Source organism: Vespa velutina, chromosome 6 (genome assembly GCF_912470025.1).
Source record: "Vespa velutina chromosome 6, iVesVel2.1, whole genome shotgun sequence".
NCBI classification, from domain to species: domain Eukaryota; kingdom Metazoa; phylum Arthropoda; class Insecta; order Hymenoptera; family Vespidae; genus Vespa; species Vespa velutina.
This window is the reverse complement of record NC_062193.1, coordinates 2,379,099-2,404,798: the sequence shown is the minus strand read 5'-3', so window position 1 is coordinate 2,404,798 and position 25,700 is coordinate 2,379,099. Positions and strand designations below refer to the sequence as shown.

The window sequence follows — 25,700 nt, the reverse complement described above, 5'->3', positions numbered from 1 at the left end:
CGGAATGAAAGAGAAAAAGAACATATATCTGTCTATTTACGTTACTATACTCGAGTAAGTATCCTCTCTCTCTCTCTCTCTCTCTCTCTCTCTCTCTCTCTCTCTCTCTCTCTCTCTCTCTCTCTCTCTCTCTCTCTCTCTCTCTCTCTCTTTCAGTCTGGCGTTATATGATTTAAACCTACATACCATATGTATACTCTATTCCTATCGTCGTTCTTACGACAAAATCTTCGACGAAAGACACTATTCGATAATATTTCACAGCAGTTTTATACATTTTATGAAGTTTTTCTTGTTTCTATGTTTCTACTTAAAAAGACGGTGTTCTATTTTCAGATAGGACCAAAAGCATTTTCATTCGAACGATCGAATTTCTTAAATTTACATCTTTTTGAAAGTATCACCATTGTATTACATTATTTTATTATTTTCTTATGCATTACATATGTACGCGTGATACAATCGAGGATGATTAAAAAAAAATATTTCTATTGTATTATGTTTATACGTAATGAAAAACAATTGATAGATCTTATACCTAACCTAACCTAACCTCTTACGAAGAATTTAAATTTCAAGATGTCACCGTAAATTACCCAGCATGGAAGACGATTTCCGTTTTTTTTTTGTTTTTTATCTTTCTCTCGTTTCTCTCATTTATTCGTTAAATTCGAAGAAAAATAAATCTCTCACCTCGTAATATGAAGCTTCCTTCGGCACGGGACGTCGCGTAATCCAGAGGTCAGCAGCTCGAAGAAATTCAAAAGAATTGTCGAGTAGAAGAAGACGAAGACAGGCCTCAAGACGTCGTTCACCGAAAATGATACGCCACCGTGAGTAGTGTTCTTCTTGGGTGTCTCTATCTTACGACAGTGTGAAGAGATTCTCTCTTGAGCACTTTCCAGAGCTCGCCGACCGTCGGTTTTTATATTATATTCACACGAGAGCTATAACGGACACTCGAGAAATAATACGTATATATATGTACACATATATATACATATATATATATATTTGAATTACTTTGTGAACGAAGATTCTTCTTTTTCTGCGAGAGGAAAAGAGAAGACAAATGAAAGAAAAAAGAGAAAAAGAGAGAAAGAAAAAAGAGAAAGAAAGAAATAGGTAGAGAAAGAAAGAAAGCTAGACAGATAAATATATATATATATATAAAATTATATGAGACAAGCAGACACCAACTAGAAATAGCGTGAGATTGTAGTAGATAGAGGAGAGAAACAGAGAATGATGGAAGAGGCAAAAACGGAGACGAAAACGCAACGACGACCTATCGTCCCGGCTTGCCGTGATGGAACTGAGGGGAGCTGCGTCGTTCCTCTCACGTTCGGCACTAATCTCACGCGTTCGGTTTGATCCGTCGTTACTCGGCCGTCTCCGTCAATTCTCGAGCGCCACCGAGCACGCTCGAATCCCCACCGACGGCGAAACACTCCAAACGGTGAGCTACGGTTAGAGGGAAAGAGAGGGGAGCGGTGCGAAGCTCGACAACCTCGACGTTGTCGACTTTGCTCGGGTCGAGGCCGAAGCAAAGAGCGTTTTCTCTGTTTATTTCATCGTGTCCGTAGCCAAAGAAGCGATGGGATTCCTTCAGAAAGTATGCTCTCGCTTCTGCGACCTTACTTTTCGGAGGCTAATATGTGTATATATGCGTATGTGTGTTGTGTGCACTTATTTTTTTGTTCTTTTTCTTTATCCACCTTTCTTTATTTCTTTACCCTATGTAATAAGTCTTGTAAGAAAAAAAAAACAAAAAGAGAATTGTAATTTATCGTAATCAACGATGAAGTATGATCGATCTTTATTTTTTTTTTTTCTTTTCATTCCTTTTCCCTTCATCTTTTTTATCGATCGAGCCTTCTCCTTTCAACGAATTCCATCTAACCTTTAAATTAAACCTTCCATCCATCAGACGATACAAACTATCTAGTCTCTAGTCAATAACTTTGCCGGAAAGTCTTCGAACGGTGCCGCATAAGAAACCGGTAGCAAGATAAAACGATACTTCTCTGTGTTCTACTAATAATAGAGCAGACGAGCCGCGCGCGTTGCTTCTAGATTAAATGCCGTCTGGAAGAGAACGAAGAAGAGCCAAGGTCGAGACGTTCGCGAGATCCTCCGGGGTATCGATTATTATCGATGATGGTGGTGATGGCCGTGGTGGTGGTAGTGGTATCGATACCAATCATTGTAAATATGTCTGCCTTCTTTTCGACTTATGAAAGGAGAAGAAAGAAAGGTGAATCGTTCAACGAGAAAAGTTACATTTCGTTCTTCGAATATATAACTGTCGTTAAACATCACCCCATAAAGATCCATTCTCGTCGTTGTTCAAGCAACTAGAAATAAATATTTTGAAAACCGAATCCTGTGCCATGTCACGAACGCGCTTTTAACGAGCTAGGGTGTTACCGACAGACATTTTTAGAAAGAGAGAGAGAGAGAGAGAGAGAGAGAGAGAAAGAAAGAAAAAGAGAAAAGAGATAATCCTTTGTCCGTCTTTTCGATCGACGTTGATGACGGATAATGAACGAAAATCATTTTAAACGTGTAAATAAATACGAAATTATTGCAATCAAATTACGAAGAAAATTCGTTGCGATATTGATATAAACAAAATGATTTCAGATGTAATGTAATATATACATATGTAAGTTCTTAAGTAATAAAATTTTCTCATTCAACTTAACATTTTTTTCTCCTTTCGAAAAGTCACATATCACATATATTATTCTCATTCTTTTAAAGATCGTTATTCGTACGACAAAAAAAGAAAAAGAAAAAACAACAAAAAAGAAAACTCGAAGCATTTCGATTCGTAATGGATAATTTGGTCCGAAAGTAAGTAAACGTTGGTCGTTAAGAAAAGCAGTAATCTCCGGAATTTCGACCGAAATTGTCACGAAATCAGCTCGTCGGTCTTTCTTGGTCGTTTCGCCGAGACCTTCTGTAATTTCTCTCGCCACAAAACAATTAAAAATTTTTTCCGCAGCTACTCGAGCAACAGCAGGAGCATCAGCAGGAGCAGCAGCAGCAGTAGCAGCAGCAGCAGCAGCAGCAGCATTATCATCATCAACAGCATCAACAGTGAACTGGCAACGGTTAGGAACCGACGGCTCCCGTGTTCCGATGAATGTCAGAGCTTTTGTTTCTTTTTTTCCTTTCTTTCCATCTATTTCTCTCTCTTTCTTTCATTCTCTCTTTCTCTCTCTTTTTCTATCCCTATCTCTTTCTATTTCTCGCCCTCCCAACTCGCGAACGAAACCCACCATTACGAACGCGAACGAAAAAAGGAGGAGCATTAATATATATTCACAAGATCCTTCCAAGCCCCCTAGAGATCATTATCTTTCGAAGGGGACGGATAATCCAACGCTCGCGCAAGCAAGCCCTTCAGCCCTTTGTTGGGTTGCCCGCGGATCATCAACGGCTGCGCCTTTGAATCTTTCTTCGCAAAACGAGAACGCTTTTTTTCGTCTCCTTGCTTCCTTCCTTCCTTCCTTCCTTCTCCTTCTTCTTATTCTCTTTTTGCATGTAGGAACCTTTGATTTCGTATTCTTCATATCTCTGCTTTGGACAAAGGATGAGCTAAAACAAGATCGTGTATATATACACACATATACAACAGACACACGATATACTATATACGATATATATATATATTGTATGTATATATGTACGTATGTACATTAGAACAAATATCATTGCAGAGTATTTAACTAAGTAATGGAGATGAAATTCTAGACGAACTTTCAAGTTTATTAACCTTCCCTTTTCTTTATTCTCGCCTTCGCAAAAGATAAGCAAGCGACTTCCGAGAATATCCATTAAAGTAGAAAGCCCCGTAACTTCTTCTTTTTCTTTTTCTCGGATATGGGGAGTCTGTGAAAAGGGAGATAGAAAGAAAGAGAGAAAGACTAGAATGAAAATATACTTCGATGCATCAGCAGTGAAAGCAGCAATAGCAACAGCAACAGCAGCAACAACAGCAATAGCAGCAACCCTTGCCAGCAGCATTCGTCTTTGTAGCTCTTCTCCTCGAAGGAGCCAGAAAGTCGGGGAGAATATCGAAGGAGGTCGGATTCGTTGAGATGAACCTGAAAGAAGACGAAGAAGAAGAAAAAATGGAGGGCAAAAGGCGAGTTGGGTGTAGGTGTATATAACTCATCTATGGTTGTATGAACATGTATATGTTTTGTATGTGTATACATATATATGTATCTATGTATATATGTATGTATGTATGTGTTCGGTATAGCCGGAGGAGGGCCGAAATTATCCATGAGAGAAACTCAACGTGCGTGCGTGCGAGCGAGCGAGCGAGCGTGTTGTGTTGTAAGTTTCTTTCTCGCTTTAAATTACAACCAGGAAGATGGTTGGCTCCACGACCATCTGGACCCTTTGTTTCAGGCTCCTCCTTGTCCTTCCTGAAGGAACGCGATACGCCCGTCTCAGAATCTTCCTTGGAAGGACTGAAAATAAAGGACACAAAAAGATGTATCCTCTCTCTCACTCTGTTTCTTTTTGTTTTTTCTCTTACTCTCTCATTTCTTTTTTTTTTCTTTCTTTCTTTCTTTCTTTCTTTCTTTCTTTCTTTCTCTTAGCGAGAAGCTTGATGGAACGACAGGAAGAAAACAGGAATGTCGTGCACAACCTCCCGTATATACGTAAGTAACTACTAGAATTTCTTTCTTTATTTCTTTTTATATTTTATCCGAGCCTAATTGTTTTAATTGCGACTGAAATGCAGCTGCGAGTGCATAGTCGATCGCGTAAGGTTGGATATATACTTATAATAGTATAGTAATGAATTTAAAGAGAGAGAGAAAGAGAGAGAGAGAGAGAGAGAGAGAGAGAGAGAGAGAATGGAAACGTTTTCGTGTTATATTTGTTCAGAACAAAGCCTTATTTTCATTCATGATCATTCTAAGAGATAGAAATACATCGCTATGATTAAATCGATCAAATTGAATATTAACTTGTATATCGATATTTATATATCTACATATTTATGTGTATATATATATATATATCACGTATAATATATAAATTAACAATTAACATTTATTATGTCATTAAATATAACATTAATGTTTTCATATTGTAAATGATAATACAAGAGAAAAATGATAATTATTAATTATTTCGTTGTAAATCACAGGATCGACTAAAAACTTTGATCGTTTTCTAGGTTTTATTGGAATATCCATTATTGTATATGGGAAATAAATTTACAATTAGATCGTATTAAGTAGTTGAACGAATGCGTAGTCAACGAACGTTGTTATACAACTTTCGCGGGACCGTTTCAAATGCCACACTCGCCCTTTATTTGCGTTTCTACGAGACAACTAACTGTACTTACTATGTGAATATATTTAGATATTACGAGTTGGATATTACGAATAAAATGAAATAATAATGTATACAAAGTGAGAAGGTTCACGTGTATCAGACTTTTGTAATTTTCGATTATATCTATGTATATACATATGTAAGTATCCAATACAAAACTTATACTTATATATACATATATACATTAGTACATGTACGCGTGAACGTATTCGTTATTCTAAACATTTCGGAGGATTCCTCTGTGCATTTTAATTTCAGAAAAAAAAAAGGACTAACGAAGGAGTGGGAGCTCGATATAAATGGCGATCACTTTGCCGACCGACTGATTCTCGGCGGACGTGGTTCTTACGTCTCACGCATGGCAATAATCTCTTCTGGCCGATTACAAATTCAAACTTTCTATCGGTCGAGTCGAAAGAATCATGGCAGGAAGTTCGAGGCCTTGTAGGTCGCCGAAAAAAAAAAGAGGAAAAAGAGAAAAAAGGGTCTCTGAGTAGGTATATCATTGAGTAAAAGAGAAAAGTCCGAATGAAAGTGACACCCTATATATACATACATAACATATTATGTATATGTAAATGTATATGTATATACTTATAAGTATATATATATATATACATATACATTTATATATACATAAGTATATATACATATTTACTTACGTATACATATAAGTACTTATGGAGTCGTGTTCCTTAGCCAGTTAAACTTCGCCGATTCCCGATTCTCGTCGCATTGTCTACGAAAGCGATTCTATAAACACATTCCTGCATCTCGTTAGGCCTCTGATGCTTTGCATAATCGTGCCTCCCGCGAGACGAAAGTCGTTTCCTTTCGGTAAGAGCTCTTTTCGTGACGTAACGACGACAACGACGACGACGACGACGACGACGACGACGAAGACGAAAACGAAGACGTAGACGACGTGGACGACGAAGACGAAGACAAAGACGACGACGACAACAACGAATACGATGGGTCGCTTCCGAGGTTAGTCGTAGGCGACGACGTGAGAAAATTTTGCCTTGCAAAGAAACCGAAACTTTAATACACCGTACCTTGGAGCTCTCTGAACGATGACTAGCTATCAGCGAGACTCGCTTTACCGAAATGATTATAGTGTAAGATTCTAGAGAATATCATGCCGATGTCTCCGGAATCGTTGTTGAGAAACACAGAGAGGATATTTTTCAATTTTACATTATTTAATATTTCTTTATATACGTTTCTTTTTTCAATGATTTGTCTGATTATAAAAATGATTTCAAGTAAAAAATATGAAAATTTTTAATGATTAATTAAGTAATTAATTAATTATAGACAAATATATTTAATTTAAATTACTATAATAACTGATGTAACGTGCGATTACGAATTCAAGTCAAAGATATGGGCGAAATATTTGATTAATTATTAATAAATACGTAATCAATTGTTATAATAGCGTGTCAATAATTACGATAAATAAATAAAAAATGAAAAAAGGAAAATTAATAATTGAATAACATTACTTGTTCCTTAATATTATGTCAAAATCCTTATCGATCCTTTTAATCTTTCATAGATACGAAAAAATTCTATACAATTTCTTTCTATTTTATTTGTTCAAAATATTAAGAGAACGTTGTAAAGCGTTGTACAAACACGTACTACTTACATACATCGTGTCTTTACTCGATTTGGTATCGTTAGAGCTCTTTTCTTTTTTCGTCATCCGAGAACACATCTATCGACATTAAAGGTGCGAGAAGAAAAAGAAGACGAGAAGAGAAGAGAAGAGAAGAGAAAAAAAGAGAGGAGAAGAGAAGAGAAGAGAAGAGAAGAGAAGAGAAGAGAAAAGAAAAGAAAAGAAAAAGAGAAAAGAGGAGAAGAGAAGAGAAGAAAAGAGAAGAAGAAGTGGAAAAAAGAAAAAGAAAAAGAGAGGACAGAAAGGTAGACGTGCATACCGTTCTCTTCTAATGCACTTCGACTTGCGTTTACAAGCATGCACACAGCCTCCTCATGGATCGGTGTCGCGCGATCGATGCGGGCCACGTGGGCGACTTGTTAAGTGCACCGTCGAATCGAGCTCGCCGAGTACGGTCTCTCTACGCACCACCTATACACGAGTATGCACTTTGATTTAATGCTCTATGTTGCACCAAGATATCGCCTAGTCTTACAGAGGATAGTAAGTAAGAAAGCTATTTCCACGATCCAATAACGTTTCCATGCATCTACGACGATCTAAGCTCGACATAAGCAACCAAGGTCGTTCAAAAGAAATTTCTATTTTATTTTATTTTATTTTACTTTATTTTTCATGAAAATAAGTTTGATAAAAATAAAAAAAAAAAAAGAAAACTTGAAAAAATAAAAATAAAAATGAAAATAAACGAGATAAAAATAATCTGTTATATCTTTATTTGTTACATAATCAAACTGATGCGTTACAGACAAATAAACTTCTATTTTTGTTTTTACTTTTTTTACAATTTGCATCATGTAAAAAATCTCATATTGTTTATTTCCGATATAGATACGTCTGTTATTTATAACAAACGCGATAAATCGATCTACTTAAGAACGATATATTAAAACTGAGAAAGTAATAGAATTTTCTAAAAAGAATGTTCTATCTCATTAACAGTATTACAATAATTATAATAAACATTTAACGTCTATCTAGATACATATACATATTTGTATATTAGACAGATTACGTGTTATTTTATATGAGAAGATACCGTCTTGGTCATTTCAGTTTCAATTTCCGGGATATCCTCGCGGACACCTCGGTGTATGAGGATCCACGTGACTACTCGCGCAAGTAAGGATTACTCAGCCTCAGAGGGTGTTTTGAAATAGAACGCTTAGTCAGACGTCAGGAGGAAGCGAAAGACGAATAAGAGAGTGAAAGAGAGAAAGATAGATAGATAGACAGATAGATAGAAAGATAGATAGAGAGAGAGAGAGAGAAAGAGAAAGAGAGAGATAGAGAGAGAGAGAAAGAGAGGGTGTTGGTCACCGAAGCGAGAGCTAAACCGAAGGCAAGCTTCGCTTTGTTAAAAGCCGCCTCTTAAAGCGTTTGCGCGAGTAACGACTTCGCGAAAACTCGCCCACCTTTCTTCAACTATATCTGTGTATATAAATGTGTATGTGTGTATGTGTGAGTATGCGTACGTAAGCATGCTATAATAGGTCGTACGCCCTCGGTCTCTTCTCGGAGAGGTCGCGTAACGCGCTGGACCACGAGAGAACGAGCACGTGCCACGACGAAGTGCATCGAGTGTGCGGGAGACTGAGAGCACGAGAAAGGCTCTTGTAAAAAGAAAAAAGAGGAGAAGAAGGAGAAAGAGGAGGTGGAAGAGAGACGAGGGATGGGGACGAGGATAAGGGCGAGAGACTGCTTTAAGATCGCGGATCTTAAAAAGGAGCGCACCTGGATCGCACGAGATCCTTATTTGCCTTCGTGCAAAGAGTTCGTATCTCTCTTTTTCTCTCTGCATCTCTCTCTTTCTCTCTGCCTCTCTCTCCCTCTCTCTCTCTCTCTCTCTCTCTCTCTCTCTCTCTCTATCTCTCTTTCCTTCTCTTTTTCTCTTTTTCTTTATCTCTCGTTAATAAATTTTTCAAATAGCACATAAATCTAACTACGTTTAGAAAAGGAATTACAAACAATGGATTGTAAGAGTTGAAGGATAAAGTGTATACATTTAAATGTTTGTATATGAATATAAGGTATGTAGTTTGATATTTACTCATGCAAATTAATTAGAACGGAAGCGATTAGAAAGTTTATTTTTTTTATATTATTTATATCATTTAAAAGTTTTTCTTATTATAATATATATATATATATATATATATATATGTATATATATATATATATATATATATATATATGTATATATATCATGGTATATGTCATAGTAGTATTATTATCATCGATAATATAATAAATGTGTAATTATTTATAATTTTGCCTGAATAATATTTTTATAAAGTGAGAGAGAGAATTCTATGTGTATAATCATTATTATCATATACAGGAAATATTATACACATATATATAATATAATATAAGAAAAGTGTGCTCAGTTTTCTTCAAACTGAGAAGCCCTTCAACAATAGCAGAGTGGCGCAGTGGAAGCGTGCTGGGCCCATAACCCAGAGGTCCGTGGATCGAAACCACGCTCTGCTACAAATATGTTTTTTTTTCTTTTTTTTTTTTTTAGGAGAAAACGAACCATACTGAATGCAGTTGTATCCCGTAGTTTAATTTTAACGATCGTAAAGACGCATTACGATTTATGTTTCTCTTTCTTGTTCGTAAAGGAAACAAGACTGCGTTCCATTCGTTCGAAGTCATCCTTTCGAAAACGACCAAGGGTTTTTAAGTCGCGGAAGTGTAATTTGCAATACAAGAAACGAGGAACGGGCGGACCACCCTAAAGTCCCGTAAGAGTACCGAATGAGATACGGTCGTATTCGTGGGCAACGACACGCATGCTGCGATGGATGCCGCCATTCCTTCGTCATTGTCCTCGAAGAAGGAGACGAGACAACGGGTTCGGAAGTTCACCGGAGTTCACGAGCATAAATTCATGGATGGGTGTCGCGGCCTCCTCTCCGAGAGGAGCGCCGCTTTAATATACGTCGAAAAAGAGTTCGAGTGGCGAGAAATGTAAGAGTTCTTTACACACACATACATACACACATACACACACACGTACGCACGCACGCACGCAGGCACCAATACACGCATAAATTTGTTATCGAGTCTTTGTAATAAATTCACCAGAAATTATTTCCGACTTTTGTGTACCGTAAAAAGATCTTTGCTTTTTTTATTCGTATAATGAAAGTGATTTAAAAAATATTTACCAGATATATAAAATATTAATATTGTATTAAATTTATATTTTGTAATATTTAAACAGGATAAAGTGGATTGTAAAGAAGTAATCATTTGTTTCTTTCTTTTTCTTTTTTTACATGTAATTTATATATATTTCTAATTGTACATTTCTGTTTAATTGTATTATATTATTATAATGTAAATAGATCTAATAAATAAAATAAATAAACAGACTTTTTCTATGTTTTCTATTATTATAGAAACAATTGAAAATTATGAATGTGATCTAATTCATATATTTCTCTTTAATTGTATTATATTATTATAATGTAGGTCGATCTAATAAACAAAATAAATAATCAGACATATTCCTACATATTCTATTATCATTGAATGAATTGAAAATTATGAATGTGATCTAATTCGTATATTTCTTTTTAATTGTATTATATTATTTTAATGTAGATCAATTTAATAAACAAAATAAATAATTAGATTTTTTCTACGTTTTTTATTAATCATAAAATGAAATTTCAAACTTTTTCTACATTTTCTATTAATCATTAAACGAATAGAAAATCATGAATGTGATCTAATTTATATATTTCATTTTTAATTGCATTACATTTTCATAATGTTCAAATATACGAAATAAGTAATCGGACTTTCAACTTATGCTACTTTCATATTTCTTGAAGGAAGATTCTTTATGAAGGATAACGATTCAAAGGCACGACCCTAAGGTCAACATTACTTAATACGGACACGTCGTATTCGAGTTTGGTCGTTCGTCAGTTCGAACGCAAGTTTCGCCTTCGAAAGAACGGATCCGTTCGGGTCGCGCGTCGCGTGGCTCGTTGTTACCGTTAAGAGACTCGCACGCGTTTGCTTGCTTTCATCATATGACGAGTTAAAAAAAAAGAATAAAAAATTGTAAATTCTTGAAGTTTTAAATAGATTGGCATTAAAAATTAACAAGAAGATCAAATCATATTCGTAAAAAAGAAAATAGAAAAATAACATCCACATTTTTTTTTGAACGAAGTATCTTCACTTTTAATAATTTACACAGATATTTCTAATAATAATCACAAAAAATATACTCAAGGGACAAGGTATTTTTTTTATTTTTTAGATTTGTGGACGTTCCATTTTGCTAAAATCTCATCGATTCCTTCGTTTTTTTCCTTTTTCGATACTATCTGTATCATCGGTCGATCTTCCGGTCGAATTTTAGAGACCAAAGGTATCTTCTTTCATAAAAAAAAAAAAAAAAAAAAAAAAAAGAAAAACAATAAAAAATATGATGTATGATAAGTCAAACATAGAACGAATATGTAGATATATGTTATCAAAAAATGAAGTAGACGTTAAATGATCGAAAATGAATTATTTTAATTAATCACTTTTTCTTTAACAATGATAAACATTTTTATAACATTTCATTGCGATATATTATTTTAAAAAAACAATAAAAAGAACGAATGAGAAGAAAAAGTCGATGTTACATGAAAATTTGATAGAAATTAATTTTCCTAGATTGATCAAAGTAAAATTTCTACGTTATGAAATTTTACTTATGATTTATTAATATCAATAAAAATTAATAAATAAATTTTAATAAAAATCGATATGGGGCTTTACCAGTAGAGTTTTTATTGGTTCAGAAATTTTCGATGGAATCTCGTACGGTATCGAATCGGTAGATGAACGGTCTGTGGATAACTGTCTCTTGCTCGTAGAAATTTGAGAATATCGGGAAGCTACGGTATCGCGTATTTCTCCGGAGTATCCGTGTCTCTTGTCCACCGCAATGAACAGCAGCCTCTGTAGTAACGTGCCTGAATACACGCGTTAAATGCATTTTCTTCGTTTTTATTTCATTCGTATACATATACATATGTATATAAATATATACAGAGTGTCCCAACGAAAAATGTCCGACAAGATTATTACAACATTTAATGATTTTTTCGAAAAAACATCGAAACGGCTCAATTTTTGCTTCGATGAGGACAGGTCCATGAATTAATTCACCCAGTTTAGGGATAATAACTTGCACAAAAATCTCTTAGAAATAGAAAAGTAATTAAACTCGAAATTTAAAATAATAGTACTATAAATAAATAAAATTAAAAGCTCTTTCAAATGATGTATCATTTGATTCCTGTTACCGTTTAACATTTCTGAGAGTATTGTCAGATTCTTTACGAGGTTAGCTCAAAGGGAGTGAATTTATGATAAGGATCTGTCCTACTCGAAAACAAAATTGACCTGTTCCGGTGTTTTTCGAAAAAATCACTAAATTTCATCTGATAATCCTGGTGGATACTTTTCTATGTGACACTTTATATATATAGTATGTATGTATAGTGGTGATTTAAAAGGCCGTCTTAATGCACCGAAGCGTTAAAATACGGAAGAGATTACTCACATCTCGCGATATTGACAGGAAATTTTCCATTCATCGTTATCGATTGAGAAAAAAAAAATTTCAGATGAAGTATCTTTTCTACTTATAAATTTAGGTTAAACGTGGGATTTACTTGATAATAAACATGATAAGAGAAGTCAGAGGATTTTCGCAGCTTTTTGTTTTACATTTTAACGATCTTCGTTTTTATAATATGTAAATTAACTTTGAAATCATATACCATGTGAATCAATTAAGATTAAAATGTTGAATTTGAAAGTAATATAAATATATCTCTATTAATATTTCTATTTATAAAAGTGGCATAAATTATATACACACACATACACACACATATATATATATATATAAGTTCTTTATAATGTAAACCGATGTAACATTAATTAAGTAAGAAATCCAAATTTTATATATTTTTTATTAAGTTACATTTTTAAAGACTTGCCATCTAAAGCAAATCTATTTATTTCAATAATTCTACATAATATTTAAATATATGATATTACATCATCGATATATTTGAATTGCGTTAAAGAATATGTACTTTTTATAATATATCGACTTTCTTATTTTATATGCAATAATCTTGCAATTGACAAGTAAAACGCATTCCCGATACGCCGTTTTCCGAGTTTATACGCGATGCAATCGATTTACTCGAGACATCGTTTCGTAAAGATCTATTCATGGAAATTTATCCATGACTGTCGGATAAATATTACATAAATCCCAGCCCGCGTTCATTCGTGTTGAATTACGCAAGTATTTGATTCTCTCGCGATTTTTCCCCCTTCCAGATTACCTCTAGAGAATATACATATGTATGTAGGTATATACATACATAAATACATACATATGAAGTTGGAGCGCCTTCTTCGTGGCATTTCGGTTCGTTCCTGGATTAATACGATAGGGTTGCATAAGATGCGTTTCGATAAAAAATAAGCATAATTTACGATAGAAAAGAAATGACTGTTATCGATTTACTTTAACGAAGAAGTTAATATTCTTTTTATTAATTTCAACGATATACAATAAATTATAGAAAGATGATTAAAGAAAAATTAAAAAATCATATATTTTCGACTTAGATCATTTTCATAATCATCGAAGCGAATCTTAAAATTCTATAAAAAAAACTGTATGAATAAAAAGGAAAAGAAATATGTAATAAATAAATCTAAATTAGTTATAACGAAAGAGAGAGAGAGAGAGAGAGAGAAAATAATGCAACCGCAAATGATAAAGTCCCACCTCTTCCGTGAACAGCATCACCTTTCTCTTCTTTTCTTTCTCTCTTTCCCTCTTTATTCCATATATATATATATATATATATATATATATATATATATATATATATTTGTGTGTGTGTGTGTGTAGATATATCTCGAGTATCTCTTCAAATTACCTACCACGTGGTCGCGCGAAACTCAAACATTTTATTTGTCTGGACGTTATAGAGGCGTCAACTAATATCCACAAAGGGAGATAGAGTTAGATGGAAATAAGCATCAGAGAAAGAGATTTGCGGTTGATCGGCAACCGAAGACGTTCCGTGATACTGAACAGCCTCTGGCTTCCTGTTGCAAGGTTACTCGTGGCACGACCATGATTTCTGATCATCTATTTTCTCTTCTCTTCTCGATCCCTCGGAATCCATTTCATACGCGGAAGAACGGTTCGATGAAACGGTTAAGCGACCGTTAGAGGTATAAGTTTACTTTGCGCGTGCCTGCTCTGCCACTGATCCGACCAGGAGGACGAGTTACTTCAAAAGAAATTTTGCGGAAAAATAGAAAGAAAGAAAAAAAAAACAGACAGAGAAAAAAAGAGAGAGAGAGAGAGAAAAAGAGAGAGAGAGACAGTGAAAGAAAGAGATAAGTACCTGATCTATAAACTCGTTTAATTCTTACCATCGATGATGTACGTTAATGAACTAAAAAGAAAAAGAGATAGATAGATAGATAAATAGATAGATAGAAAGAGAAAGAAAGAGGGGGAGAGGCTGGACGTTACATATAACGATGGCTAGCATATAAATTTAGCGCAAAGACGAGCCGAGATGCGAAATCCCAGGCGAATAATCCAAACGTGATGAATGCCGCCTGGCTTTACTTTGGAACTGGTCCACGACTCGCACTCGGTTCCGAATCCGTTCTCGTTCCTTCTCTCTCTCTCTCTCTCTCTCTCTCTCTCTCTCTCTCCCTTTCTATCTATCTATCTATCTATCTGTCTCTGTCTCTGTCTCTCTTTCTCTTCAGTGCCGATACGCAACGTCGAATTCACCAAGAACGAAACTCTCTAATGCGTGTCTCTAACTCTAACGTCGTGGCTAAAGAAGTTATCGAGAGAAGAGCCACTCGTCGTCGGCGATAATAAATCATAAGACGATGTATTTAAGAAAGGACTATACTTTGCTATTAAAGGATAGCCAGAATAAGAGAAACGCGTTTGTTGAACGTCGTCAACGTCGTCGTCGCCGTCGTCGTCATCGTTGAATTTGATGCGATGAAAAACTTGCGTTTAATACGCTCGTCTTAACGGTCAAGCATTATGACCGTTAGAAGACAAGATCGTGAAGAGACGAAGTTTGCTTGATCTCTCTTTCTTCCTTTTCTTTCTATCGAGAAGACGACGACGACGTTATTGTCGAGCGAATAAGAACGAAGCGGAATGCGAACGCAGCTTTTTTCACATACGTTTAACTCTTCCTCGTCGAGCGTGTCATTTCGGTGATTAGAACTTCTACGAAGGACGCAGACCGACCTGGGAATATCCACTTAGGTCATCCTCGATTTACGAGGTCGATTTCTGTAATGAGAGAAAATGATCGACGTTTCTTTGAGACACTTCTATGTGTACAGGTAAATACATATCCTATCCGTTGATTAGTCGTTAAGGTTAGTTAATTTAATGGTGATCTATTTAGCGTTTTTCTTTCTTTTTTTTTATTATTATTATTTTTATTATTATTATATTTTTAATCATATGTATGTATGTAACATTTTGATTGATGGTACATTGTTAATGCAAATATGCAAATTTTTAAATATACTCGTGTTCTACAAAATGATACTGATCGCTTGAACTATCTATAACGTCATGTAACTTTGAAATCGCATATCTTGAATTTTATTTCATTTCTTCTTTTCTTTTTTGATCATAAAATTAATTCTCTTAATTCATATCGAAAATTAAATACAAGTTGTACCTATCGAATACATCGTAATACTAATTTTATTTTTTAGTAATGAAAAAAAGAAAAAAAGAAAAGAAAAAAAGAGTAAAAAGTAAAATTAGATCACATAGGGTTAAATTAATTTTATGCGCATAATTTAGACATACTATAAAATGTTAGAGTCGTTATGGTTAGTCGAATTCAAATAGAATTTAGGAGGAAAGCGTGGAAAGGATAATGGAAGAAAAAAATGTAAATCGTTTACGGGAGATGGCCAGGGAGAGAAGAATCGTCGGCGGTCCATAAATTTCAGGATGCTTTTACGCGTGCGTGCATTGTTCGCGTGCATTGAAGCGTGCCCCTTCTTGTAGAATAATTACGGCGCGAATATCGTGGCAAACGATATTGGATAGGCGTGTCACGAACACGAACTTTACCCTAGAATGAATAAAACCGAGTACAAAGTCTTATATCGAGTATGTAAACACATACTCAATCGAAATTTAATTCGAAATGAACTTGCAATTGTATAATAAATTTCGAACATTCTTTAATTTTCCTTTTCTTTTTTTTTTTAATTTTCTATGATGCAAAAAAATAAAAAAAATAAAAACAAATAAAAAATTAGAATCAAAAAAGATATCCCTTAAAATCATTTTTCGTTAAGAACACTCCTCCCGAACTATATCATGATAAAATAATATTGAAACTAATTTTAATTTTAATCAAATTAAGTATAACGTATATTTCAATAAAAATCTTTAACAAGTATATTTATGTTAGTTCGTTCGTGATATACCATTCTTGCAAAAAAAAAAAAAAACAATAGAAAGAAAGAAATATTATACATGAAATTATTTCAATAAAACAAATATCTAAACATAACGTTAATTCTGTATAAAGTTTTAAAATAATTTAAATACCGAATAACGTGAAAGGATTAGTAGATTCGTAGAGCAAATTTTGTAGTCTCTTCTTAACGGAATGATAGAAGAGAAAGGACGCACCACTCGCGCTATCGAATTAATTAACTCGTGCGTTATCTGTTGGAATCGAGTCGTCGGTCGGTCCGCTCAAAGAAGACATTATGCAATCGAACACGTTTGGTGTCTCTACCAAGAGAAGATACATGGCTCTCCAGCGAGTTATAAGCGTCTTCGGACTCGGCTCGGCAAAGGGCTGCCCGAAATAACGATCGTCCTCCGCGACATTGCATAACGGCCGACAAGTACGCAGGAAAAATCGAGCATCGTAAGTGAGATCGGTGGCGCCAAGATTCCTCAGCGCAGAGTACTTCTTCTATTTTCTATGAGGAGAGATTTGCTTGGATTTCTCCTTCTCTAAAGTTTTCATCTTCTGAGGATTCGTCGAACAACGGATTAACCAAAGATGACGTTGGAATAATACAAATTCTAATTTATCATGATGATTTTCTCTCTCTTTTTCTTTTTCTCTCTTTCTCTCTCTCTCTCTCTCTCACTCTCTCTCTTTATCAATCTCTTTAAACTCGATGATCGAACGGAGAATCGATATTTTTAGTTATACAAGCAAACTAAATGAAATTTTCGACATTGGACGCTATTAGGGTTAATTTGTACCACAGCGGATGGGACACAAATTACCGTGGATCGTGACGATATTTCTTTCCTCTCAACGAGAGGGCGAGAAAGAGTGAGTGAGTGAGAGAGAGAGAGAGAGAGAGAGAGAGAGAGACAGAGAGAGAGAGAGAAAGAGAGAGAGAGAGAGAGAGAGAAAGACAGAGAGAGAGAGAGAGAGAGAGAGAGAGAGTCGCTATTTGGAGTTGGCCGATGCATCGTAGCACGAAGCGTCCACGAGAATCGGTCGCCATAGGTCCGCCGGTTATTTGGGGACAGAGAGAGGCACTATCACGAATATAAACATCCGACGACCGCGATCCTTATGGTGGTACGAACTTAGAGAGACAACCGTTTGGTTGCCAAGAATCTCGCGTCCCTGCAGCATCCGCCTTGGTTTGTGCCAAGTGAGTAAGAGAGAAAGAGAGAGAGAGAGAGAGAGAGAGAGAGAGAGAGAGAGAGAAAGAGAGAAAGAGAAAGAGAGAAAGAGAGAAAGAGAGAAAGAGATAGAGAGAAACTATCTTAGTCTCTCTGTCTCTCTCTCTTTCTTTCTTTCTCAGGGACGAGCCTCTTGGCGTCGGTGTACGACGGTCTGGTAATCATTTTTCTCCGCGCACCTGGACCACGCTTACCTCCTGATGGGAGTGATTCGCCACCACGACGAAAACATGGACCAAGAGATTAGCAGACCACAGTTAGGTGTAATACCAACGTTGAAATCTGCAATGCAGCCGATGATCCGATGGATTCACGAGGAGTTACTTAAGCTTTATTTTCTGCAGAGCAGTGCAATGATGGAATGATGTTATGCATCAACGTGATATACGAATTTGTCGTAATTCGTATCGCTTAGGATAGAACGTCAGAGAAGAGTCCCGGCTATTTTCGTTAGTTCTCGTCGTTTTAATCTTTATGCTTATAAATCAATTCTTCGGTGGAGACAATGTATTTACCTGAATTTTAGTTTCTTTTTTTTTTTTGGATCTGTCAAAGAAAAATTTTTATACGATTGCTTATGACAATCGATATCTTTTTATTCCCTTTAATTCTCATTCAAAATATCATGATTTCTCTCACGAAACGATACGTAAGAATTACTAAATATATTTCATTTGGTTAATCTATATTTAAGATGCTTTCTAATACTAACTCGTAAGAAGAGATAGCTTTCGAATCTATCATTACTGAATAATCCAAGTTCCAGTCTATTTCATTTTGAATGTTCAGGTGTCTAGGTTCAGAAAAAAATTTGATCTTTTTAAGGACAAAGTATATCGATTTCTTTTTTCTCTAATCTAAGAGAATATCTTTTTAGAAATCTACTTTATGAATCCGATTAACATAATTAAGATTACTTCTATTATATATCTACTATTTTTCCTCTCGGATCGTTCAATACTTGCGCACTCTCCGTACGATTTCTACTCCTCTGTCTTCCTCTATGTCGCGAGGTATCGATTACAGTACCTACTTCCTTCTCTCTTTCTCTTTCTTTCCCTCACTCTGTCTCTCTCTCTCTCTCTCTCTCTTTCTCTCTTTCATACTCATATCTCCTCTTCTCTGTCTTTAGTTGAAAGGATTTATCGTTATGAAGAGATAGTAGATAGGAACTGGTGTGTTGTTATATGCATATACATATATGTATAAGTACAACGAAAAGCCGATGGCGATCTTAGGAAAGGAAATAAATTTTCAAGACGGTCAAGAATAGAGTCGTTATACTCTCGAATTCTGATCGTATTACGAACACGCGATTGGTACACGATTGATTCAGCAATCACGAGTTATGCATGAGTCTTTACTGTTTCTTACGTTTCAATCTACGAAGAAAATTTATTGCTTTTGATTTCTGTGATTGCCACGATTAAGTAGTACAATTGCAAACTGATAATTGCACATGGATGATCTTTTTTGAAATGTAATAATTAAATTAATATTTAATCGATTAACGATTACCAACCATCTTTGGTTACTTCGAACGAAATCACACGCTTGCAATCGTGTTCATCTAACTGTGGGAAGGGTTACGAGATTCTTCAAAGCGACGTTAGAGTACAAGGGTCGAATCGTTCAACGGTAATTATTCCGACGTGCCGTTCAATTTGTGAGATAATCATTCCAAGGGTATCCTTTAAAAGGTAAGACAGTCGAGAGTTCGCACGCGAGTTTTCGACGAAGTCTTTCGCAGTACTTCAATTTCGAACCTACAAGATCGATCTCGATCAATGTAAACGAAAAAAAATCAATCTAAAGGAAAAATAAGAGTAGATCATTTTACTAATTATAAATTACTAATTTTCATGAAAATTTTTATGACTTTTTAAATCGTATAAAAATCTACATATCTCATAAATACCATATTTTATTCCTGTAAAAAACCAATATCAAAATGGCGTAATCAAGTATGAAAGAATTTTCATTAAAAAAAGAAATCTTTTTTCTACAAAAAAATTCATAATTCTTGATACTCCATCATAGAATCTTCCATTAAAAATTGTTCTTTCTAAATCCTACATATAAAAAAAAAAAAAAATAAATAAATCATATTTCATTCAAAGAAACTAATTTAAATCAAAATATTACCACAAAATTTCATCAATCGTATCACGAGTTCGTCAATGTTTCCTTGTTAGCAGAAGGAGAAAAACATCTATTTTTAGAGAACAAAACGATGCAAGAAAAAATAGTATATGTCTCTTTGCGATACCTGACTGATATTGAAGAAAAAAGGAGGTCCGATATCGAGCACGAGATTAAGAGAAGCTTGCGATGGGACGTTAGAAGATGGATGCTCGTCGTACGAGGAATATAAATAGGGCCAGAAGAAGCTTGAAGGTAGAATGTGGTCTAATAAATCAAAAGTCAGTGTATTTCTCTATCGGTATAAAAGCAAGCAACCAAGCAAGCAAACAAGTAAGCGATCGTGCAAGCTGTATCTACGTTATACAGTAGTAATATGTATGTATAAGACAGTAGATATAGCATATATATGTATCTATATATACATATCATATATATATATATATATATATATATATAGTATATATATATATATATATATATATATATATAGTATATATGTATATTCAAATACATCCGTGCATCTTTACTCTCCAATAGTTATCTCCAGAAGCTGTCCTGGAGTCAATTCGCGATAGAAAAGTGAGTCAGACAGATTGCTCGGCGACGCATCGTTAACTTGACCAGTGAAACATTAGAACGTTATTGCTAAGACTTTATCTCCTTGTCGTAAGAGAAGGGGTTGAGAATAAGGTGGGGAGATTCGATCGAACCAACTACCACTTCTAATGGACTTGCTTGTCGATAGAAACTGAACAAGAAGCAGAAGATTATATACTATATAATGTTCGATATACTGTAAAATGATCGATCCTATCGATCTTTTAATATAATCACTAAATGTGTGTTATAAATCTTTTTTATACCACGGGAAAATAACCGAAATTAATCAAAAGGAAAAAAGAAGATATATTACATAAATGGCGAGAAGTTAAAAAAGTTAAAGATAAGCTTATGCGCGTATTTTCTAATCGATCTGATAAATATATTATAATTATTGGCGATTTATTTATATTACCATAGGTAGTTATTTTCAATATTATCGAATAAATTAGTTTTCTGCTATGATCATCTTATAATTTTGAAAACGAATGTAAAAATGTCTTTATTGAAAACAAGAACAGTGAAAAAGAAAGAGAGAGGATAGAAAGAGAGAGAGAGAGAGAGAGAGAGAGAGAGAGAAAGAGAGAAAGAGAGAGAATGACGTAAGACACATGTAAAAGCGTTTCGTAAGATGGTAACATATTCAGGTGAGCAAGTAAAAGAACGCTTATTCACCTTTTGCAAATTTGTGTGAGTTGGAGACCGTGTAAGCGTATAAGCGTGTACGATTTAAGGTAGTTCATCACTTTTTGCTTGAAGCATGTGTGACTTCAGCGACAGGTATGGATAAAATATTAACTACAAGCATAAGTGAGGAATACTATTTCCGCTATACGTTCTATCGTATTACTCTATAAGCCTGTATAGGTTATACCCCTCTCGCATCTAATATAACCATAGGGTTTGTGTGGGTTACAATAAATAGTGTTAGCAGGGTGTATTATAATTCATACTTTTTATTCTCTTACATTTATATTCTTCTTAATGGGGACGTACCTGTCGCAGTAATCCATGATAGATACGATACAGTGCCGGAACGCATTTATTTTACGATACAAGTATAATAAAGGATAATATAAAAAAGGATAATATATATATATATATATATATATATATATATATAAATATATATAATAAAGGATATATATAATATATATGTGTGTATTTCTTTTCTTATTTCTTCTTGTCATTATGTTTATTATTATATTATTATATTATATATTATTACTATTATTACAGTACTATACTGTACATACTGTAATAATAGTAATAATAGTAAGAACTACTCCTATAAAAGAAATTACAAAAAAAAAAAAAAATAGTACCGAGTTCTATATCATTTATAATTTAGAAATGAACTATATTTTGATTTTTATGAGAATAATATATAATGTATAAATATATATTCATTAATTATAATTTTTAATTAAATAATCGTTAAAATTTTGATTTTAGTCGCGAATTTTTATATAATACTTTATTTATTTTATATTTGTCTATAGAATTTTATTATATCCAATCTATTTATTTGTAGAAATATTATTAGGAATATAAAGTGTTAATACTTTAATGTTTAGTCTAAATAAGATCGAAAAAATTTCGGAAATACATTGAAATACGCAGCCATTAGCACGGTAATACTTGCGTTACATGATTTACTATTAGATTTCAATATATCGCAAGTAATACCAAACCAGATTTCACCATATAGAAGTTGTAGCTGGTGAAGATCCACGGGCAAACGATAACTCTACTCTTTTATACTATTACAACTATTACTACTATTATATAAAAATCAAAGCAAAGCAAAAAAACGGGGTGATTGTCGTTTTACGTTCTTTCAGATTTCAAATAAAAGTAAATGAAAATAATTGAGAATAAATGATGATAAATGGAAATAAGTAAGAATATATAAGAACAATAAAAAAAATGACAATCCTTTTGTGAGTTTCTCAATGAAATTATTTCAAAATTCTTTTATATCAAATCTTTTTATTTTTCGAACTATTATCAGATATAAAAAAAAGTGTAAGTACTTTGATGTTTAGCTAAAATTAGAATGTAGAAAATTTGGAAATGTCTTCGAATATGCAACCATTTACTTGTTAGTACTTGTGGCTCCTATGATTTCGATATATTGCAAATATTATCGAATCAGGTTTCACCACGTGTAGCCAAGGGACCTTCCGAAGGATTTCTACACGATGCTAAGACAGCAACCCGCCCAAAAACCCACACCCGAGAGTTTCACTCAAGAATTCCAGCCGACACTTATAAATAATAATTAATAAGAGTAAATAAAAATAAATAGAAAATATATAAGTACAATGCGATAGTAAAGTTTTCTATTCGCTTCTCTAAGAAATTATTTTAGAATTCTTCTGTATAAAATCTATTTATCTGTTAAAGTATAATTGGCAATATAAAATGTAAGTAATTTCAATATTTCGTTGGAGTTAGATTAAAAAGATTTTAATCTAACTCCAGAAAGGTATTAAAATATGTTGGCATTTGCTTATGAAAGATATATTGTTTAAATATTAGTTAATTATAGTTTATATATTTCGTACATTGTTTTAATGTTAATAAAATAATCTGAATAAAATTAAACATTTTTAAATATTGAAATTTTTAATTATTTTGAGTTTTTTGCTCGTTAAAACCCGTTTGGTAATTGTCAAAGTCAGTCAAAAATCTGTTTGTAAATATTACGCAAAGACAATGAGGACTTAAAATCTAACTTTATTGAAATATTAAATCAAAATTATTATATATTTAACACGCGTTAAAAACTATGTAATGTTTAAACGAATTTACATTATTGTTTAAACATTAATTTATTGTACTTCGTGTATATAATAGTTTATGCATAAATTATTGTTAAAAAAATACAATTTTTTGATACGATTTTTTTTTCAAAGAAAATAAAGCTTTTTCAAAAGTTTGAAAAAGCCATGTCCTCGCTTGAATCTTTATCTTTAAATTGAAATCTTGCTTAACAAAATCGTTTAAGAATTACTCTTGTACTTATTGTTGGCGTAAACTATTATAAAATCAGAGGTGATGAACACTTTTAATCGTGCGCGCAAGAAACTTGCTGTTGCTGCTGTTTTTATTGCTACCATTAAGTAACCTGACACCTTGCGTCGCACTACGAAGCCGAGTGGCATTTAGTAATGAGTCGATCATTAAGGAACCTTATCTCGGGTGGGGGTAATTACGAGATCGCATATGCATTTTGGCATTTAAGTTGTACGCGCGCATTCACGCGCACCTATCACGTAGCCGACCTCGAGCCACTCCCTTTTAGCACGCGCATTAAAAACACCTTTGGATGCTTTTGAGTCATCGGAATTGTTGATACGTAAATTCGCCGTTGAAATTAGGTATTACATAAATTCAATCGACGTGAGTCACCATCTTTGAATATTGTATTATATTTGCGAAACAAAGCGATCGTGGCGTTAAAAGAAAAAAGAAAAAAGGATATAATTAAACTGAAAAATATTTGTGTTTTATTTTATTTTATTTCTTTCCTTCTTTTTTTTTTTTTTTTTTTTTTAATTTTATTTCTCCTTTAACTTAATTTAATTTTCTTTCTCATTTATCTTATATTATATTTATATTATTATTTTTATTTAGTTAAATAAAAAATTTGCCCAAATGATTTAACTCCATATATTTTTTTTTCTATTGTTCCTTTCTTTACAATGGAGAAAATATTAATTAAAATATTATTCGTTTTCAATTGGTCGATTGAAAATATTAACAATTATGAATTATTTCTCTTTCTTTCTTTCCACCAAAGTGCATACCTTTTACTCAGACCAGGAAAAAGGTTATGGCAATTTTCTTTCCTTCGAAATAATCGTTTCTATGAAACCCAACTACTATATATATATATATATATATATATATATATATATATATATATATATATATGCATATCTATCTTTATCTTTCTCTCTTTCTTGTCGATTTACACATCGATGTTAACTAGCGTTAGTAATAAACTTAGTTTCACCTCGGACAACGAGACCGCTTAGTTATTCTTTAAACAGTATCGTAAAACCGAAAGGTTTTCGCTGCAAAACGATCGAGAACAAGTACCGATTTGAATATGGTAATCGTTATAGCACCAAGAGTCCTTCGGCTTCGTTTTAATCGATCTTGAAAGAGAAAGGAAGAGAGAGAGAGAGAGAGAGAGAGAGAGAAAGGGTTAACGATAAGAACCCTTCAGAGTTTCTTTTATATTTAAAAGAACCATTTTCTAAACGGTTTCTTTTTATGACTTAATGAGAGGAACATAAATCATCTTTATTATTACGATACGATGACGAAGACCGTGAAATAGAATAGTAATTCGTGAAATTCTATATCTAATAGATATTATTTCTAAATGTCAAAGACTATACTTTTCCTTTCGAATGATTTTCTCTTTTATCGGTACGTAATAATATTAATCAGAAAATAAATTTTCGAAGTAAGAAAGAAATAAGTATCCAACACTTACTACCAGAAAGAACAATATAGGTATTCTATCTCTAAAATGGAAAACGCGGAAGAACGACTTTTAGTTAGTGGGAAAAATACGATATAGCAAAAGTATATAGGTATCTATTAGCTTAATGAGTTCTTACCTTTTTTTATCTCACGAAAAATTATGATAAATTCGAAAAGAGAAATGTAACGTTTAGTTTTCGTACAGAAAATTCATGGAAACTTATGATCAAATGATCATTTCTTTTTTCTCTTTTGTTTTTTTCTTTTTTTTTTTTTTTTTTATTTCACAAATAATTATTAAAATATCAAAAATAAAAATGTAATGTTAAATGTCAGAAATTTATAAAAACTCATAATCAGCTGATCATTTCTTTTTTATTTTTCTTTTTTTTTTTATTTCACAAATAATTACGACAATGTGAAGAATAAAAACAAAATGTGTTAATATAGAAATTCTTAATGACCCATGATCAGCTGATCAGCAAAAGATTTTACATATGTAAATATATAGATTTTTTTTGCGTGGACAAATAGAACAATAGAAATTCTTGACAGGGACGATTCTATGACATCTATGGAACGTTCGTTGTGATGAGAGAA

General features: G+C 33.5%; 1 protein-coding gene and 1 non-coding gene across 11 annotated transcripts in view; one reads left to right on the top strand and one right to left on the bottom strand.

Moving 5' to 3' along the window:
* The window catches only part of LOC124949875 (uncharacterized protein CG43427), a 90,650-nt gene extending 89,325 nt beyond the window's left edge, over positions 1-1,325 (bottom strand). For 4 of the 10 annotated variants that reach the window (XM_047495650.1, XM_047495646.1, XM_047495651.1 and 1 more), the window contains exons 1-2: positions 1,201-1,325; positions 694-1,048 (exon numbers count right to left, since the gene is read on the bottom strand). The gene's annotated coding sequence lies outside the window, so the exon portion shown is untranslated. Of the gene's footprint in view, positions 1-693; positions 1,049-1,200 lie in introns of those variants that run through there. The other 6 variants (XM_047495653.1, XM_047495652.1, XM_047495655.1 and 3 more) reach the window with 3 other exon arrangements.
* Positions 1,326-9,481: 8,156 nt separating this feature from the next.
* Positions 9,482-9,553, top strand: Trnam-cau. The gene has a single exon. It is a non-coding gene; the product is annotated as a tRNA-Met (tRNA).
* Positions 9,554-25,700: the final 16,147 nt, after the last annotated feature.